This window comes from Hibiscus syriacus, unplaced genomic scaffold (assembly GCF_006381635.1).
Source record: "Hibiscus syriacus cultivar Baekdansim isolate YM2019G1 unplaced genomic scaffold, ASM638163v2 tig00110328_pilon, whole genome shotgun sequence".
NCBI lineage: Eukaryota > Viridiplantae > Streptophyta > Magnoliopsida > Malvales > Malvaceae > Hibiscus > Hibiscus syriacus.
In genome coordinates, this window is record NW_024062685.1 from 151,605 (window position 1) to 156,183 (window position 4,579).

Genomic DNA, 4,579 nt, shown 5'->3' on the forward strand with positions numbered 1-4,579 from the left:
CCTCGTGCATGAGAAAGATTTCGTGTCGACAGTTGATAGATTAAATAATAACCTGAAAGCCACAAAGTCACATAATTTGTGTACTGAGTTGGTGGCATTGTTTAAACGCGCATGCATGCGCATCCGCCAACGGTGACTGCGCCGGCATTCACAAAGACCACGTAACGTATTCCCTCTCTTGGCCTTACAAAAACAATTTCTGTCGGTGGACTGGATCTTTAATTACACGATTTGAACCCGGCCGGCCCCATCAGTTATTATTTTGTTCCTCTTTTGTTTCGCTACGATATTAATCCAATAAAAAATTGGATTCGGTGGCCCACTCCTACGTCCTATATCTAATTTTTCATTTGGCATCATCAGCATCCTCCTACCAGAAGAAGTTTACGTCAATGAAAAATAAAGAATTTACAAATACATTTAACATGCGTCCTTTGTCGTCTTAACCATAAGTTAAATGCTTAACATTTTTTAAATTGCTCATGTTTATATTTATATGTTTCATCCATAAAGCATTTCCCGTTCAGAAGTTTCGCATCACCAAAGTACCTACCATTTTCCTCCTCCCATCAAGGATGCTTTGCCTATCAATGGAATGACTGCCCATTGCAACTCAGGATGCCGACTACAATATTTCCATCCAAACAGCCTTCACACTAGGGGGGGGGGGGAATAGATGATTCCAATTCAGATATGCACAAGTAGCATTGAAATGAGGCTGTTGAGTGGTGTCATCTATCCAAATAAGCTCGCATAAACCAACTTCTTGATGCAGACTGCGGCTGCTTTGTGAAATTGGGCCCTCTTATGGTCTGCAAAAGAGTGCACCCTTGGACCTTAACTTCCAAAACCATTTCCGTCTTCAAGAAATCCAACAGCAACAATTCCTTTGCATTTTCATTTTGGGCCCCTTAACTTTTTCATTTTCAAAAACATTTACATTAATGTTTCGAAATAGGTTGTTGTCTTTATTAATGTTTCCAAGAATGAAAATATGGTGGTCATGATTGTATGCAAGTTTTCTTTAGATAGATCCACCACCCACAGTCCCACACCACGGGATGAAGAAACTAATGTATGGGACTACCCGTTTTGCTCAAAGGAAAATATCAGTAACCAATTTGGTATATATATTGATTATAGACCCAAAAACTCTTCAAACGTGATAATTAAAATATCCCACTTCTCAAAGATGTTTAATTAACCCCATTGAAGTGGAATCCTAATAAAATGCAAGAGAAATGATCCTAAAGGTAAAAGAGAAACTGTAGAACAGACCTTAGATCTTGGTGCTATGCGAGGATTTGACAATTGCTGGTTAGGGTTGGGAGGGATATCATTGATTTCCTGAATATGAATCAGGAATAACAAAGTTAATGTTGATGCAATAAACAAAATTCAGCATATAAATATTAACTGGATTACTCTGATATTGAAGGTTTCTCCCTTCTTTGGATCATTTACATAATCTGCAACACAATTACCAAAATATCTTCAAAACCTATCCAGAAATATTGTATTTGTCTTGCAACTGTTAAATATTGCAACTCATAAGGACAAAGCAAATCACTACCTCCATATACGACTTCGAGTGAGGTGGTTCCGCAGATGCATGTGGTGTGGAGGATCTCCTTGCTTAAAATATATCATAGTTATAGGATTCTGGAATTCAAATTGTTAGGACCGACTGGACAACTAAGTACAGAAAAATAATCAGAGAAAAATTACCTTGCTGCACATTGACATCCACCTTTCGATTCACATAGGATTGCTTTAAAGACATTTTTGTTTAGTAATAGCTCATCTTGATTAAATTACTGGAAATGATATATATATATAACTGAATCAAAGAAAATGATTGGAATACCTTGAACTCTAAGAAGACCGAAGCAATCTCGAGTACAAAAATGACCTGACTACCCTCATGACCTAGAAATAAGTGAATGTTATTTGATAATTTTGGAAACACCGAAAAAACCTAAGTATTATATCGCCCCTAAAGGTTGTGGAGTACGACTCAAGTACGTCGGTCATGTTGGAGAATGTTCAATACATAAATAAAACAAATACCATCGGAATACGTACATTTCCTCAAGATCCGTTCAACAATGGTTCTGAAGATGATCCGTTCGACTAGTATTGTCAGTATTAAAGTGTGAATATTCTTGAAGTGCATCGATTTGAGTGGTAAACTGGGATCAGAGGATTTATTTTCCAAAACAGATATAAAGCGTTTGGAATTAACTTGGTTTCAGCATACCTTTGTACCCAAGGCCGATAGTCTATGATCATCATGATCAGAAAATGCCCTGCCAGAGCTATTAGCTTGTCCTAGCAGTATAAAAAATAAGAAAATTAGCAATGAAATTCAACAACTCAACAGTCACAGTTGGGTTGTCTTCCGAAGAAACTAAACTATATGTGGCAGCATAAGACAATAATTTCAGAAGATGCCCTTGGTAAGTGATAAGCAAGCAGTACCAATGAAACTAAATGACATTGGATGTTGTCCAATGCCAATTGAATTTGTTTTATAATCATCACTATGTTGGTTCTTAGCACCATTAATACATGAAGATAGCTTGCTGAGTAGTCGAGCTAGGTTACTTGCCGGGGGGAATCCTTCAGAAAATAATAATATCAAGCTATTTAAGGAAAGAACTCTTCTTCCAAAGCTTAACTTCCTAAGAGACCTTTGCTATTCTTTTGGGTTCCTTACATCTCTATAAAGTGCACCCAATATTAACAAGGTCATAATAAAGGAAAGGTATCGATACAGCTAAATTAATATCCAACACAATGTTTATTAACTAAGGTCATAGACCCTGAATAAAAAATCACTTCCCTTAATTATCAATTTATCATTCATTTATTTACTGCAACGAATGAATTGTCTAACATGCAACACATTAGGTATAAGCATGGCCACAACAGGAAACGTTCAAGAATCAAATTCTAACGAATATTTTAAAAGACATGGCTACACTAAAAACTGTATAAGAGTACCTTCCAGTTTGCTTATTGAATTACTCATTGACTTCATCTCTTGCACTTGCACATCCATAAGATTCATAAATTTCTCAAAGCACCTTCGCTCTGGCAAGTATCAAACTAGGTTCAGTAAATCAAGAAGATACTTGTGCAAGAACAAAAAGACAAATGAAACATAATGAAACTATTCAACAAAAAATAAAATTTCCTTTCCAAATTCACCTTCATTTCTGGAGTTCAACATTTCCTGACTCGCTTTAGTATTGCCAGCAGATGCAGCCGCAGCTGCTGCCTCCTCTGCCAAACTTGGTTTTGCATCAATTTTCTTGGTATGGTCATTTTCTTCTTCCAGCACAACTTTACGTATCCACAATTTCAACTTTGGGATGATAACTTCCTAAAAAATGTTATCTGAACGCGAGAAAAATCTAGTTCATGAAATTACACCTGAAGCAAGATAATGAAAAAAAAAGAACAGTTATATAACCGGCACGCACCGAAAAGCTTCATATATCTCCTCTTTTGTAAGGCCTTTCCTCTCGAGGAAGGATCTTCTATAGATAGCAGGCGAACCCTTAACTTTGGGGTGTGAAAGAAATTTGACAGCATTAGAAACGTGGTCCTCTCTTATCGGTTCGGATTTCACAAACACAGATTCTGGAACACACTGTTTAGTAGCATTTGGACTAATATCTTGTTGAACCTGGCTTGCTTCAAAATTCTGTTTAGTAGCCCCTGGCCTAACATTTTCTTGTACAGCCTCTGTTGAAATTGGTATTCACAATTAGAATCACTTGTTTTGAAGGGGAAAAACAAATGAGAATTATTCAGTTGTACTGAACATGTACAATATTCCCTTATTTGCTCCTTTTAATCGGTTCCCACTTTTCACATGTATATAAAACCCAAAATTATCTTTTTCTTATAACACTGTATATAAGTCAGCTTTAAAGTAAGCAAATTCATCTAAAAAAGTGGGGTTTAGTTCTCTATTAGTAGAAGTCAACGTAACGAAGTTTACAGACTGTATACACTAACTTAGAGAAACGAGAAAAAGCAGCCGACCTGAGACTGCTTGTGGCTTATCGTCGTTGGAATTGGAGAAGGAGACTGAGCCGTTGTCGTCATAGCGGCTCACTGAGTTAGAAACCTTAACGAAAGAAAAACAAAAAGAGAAAAGGGTGGAGAGTTGAAGTCGAAGGCTTAATGGTGTTGTTGACAATTGATGATGAAAACCGAAAAATTCAGAAGAAAGAGCATCTTCGCTGATTTCGGTGCAGCACATGCTCAGAATTTATCCATTCAAGGCCTCTAACAAGTTTTATTGGGCCACGCTGTGAAGCTTGGCAAAAATTGGCCCAAAAGTTCAGGCCGATAAAAAATTAGTCCATTAAATCGTCTCCAATATTAGTTTGAGATTTACGTCAAATCTTACAGTGTGGTGCAAACTTATCATACTCACATTACGAGTTTACTTAAATAATATTTTTTTATTTAAACTCATCATTTTGTCACGTCGAAGTGATAAATTTCAATAAATTAAAATTTATCATATTGGAGTGACAAATTCCAAGCTAAAATATATTTT

The 4,579-nt window shown here is 36.4% G+C and overlaps 1 long non-coding RNA gene across 3 annotated transcripts; it reads right to left on the reverse strand.

Moving 5' to 3' along the window:
* Window positions 1–437: 437 nt before the first annotated feature.
* On the reverse strand, window positions 438–4,244 carry LOC120118280. Of its 3 annotated transcripts, XR_005515744.1 has the most exons (9): window positions 4,057–4,244; window positions 3,489–3,753; window positions 3,214–3,402; window positions 3,007–3,096; window positions 2,261–2,331; window positions 1,574–2,164; window positions 1,426–1,469; window positions 1,279–1,347; window positions 438–812 (listed from the first exon to the last, which is right to left on the reverse strand). It is a non-coding gene; the product is annotated as an uncharacterized LOC120118280 (long non-coding RNA). The 3 variants fall into 3 exon arrangements; XR_005515743.1 differs by having other exon boundaries at window positions 1,574–2,331; XR_005515745.1 differs by lacking the exon at window positions 438–812 and adding an exon at window positions 819–915 and having other exon boundaries at window positions 1,574–2,331.
* Between the last annotated feature and the right edge of the window lie 335 nt (window positions 4,245–4,579).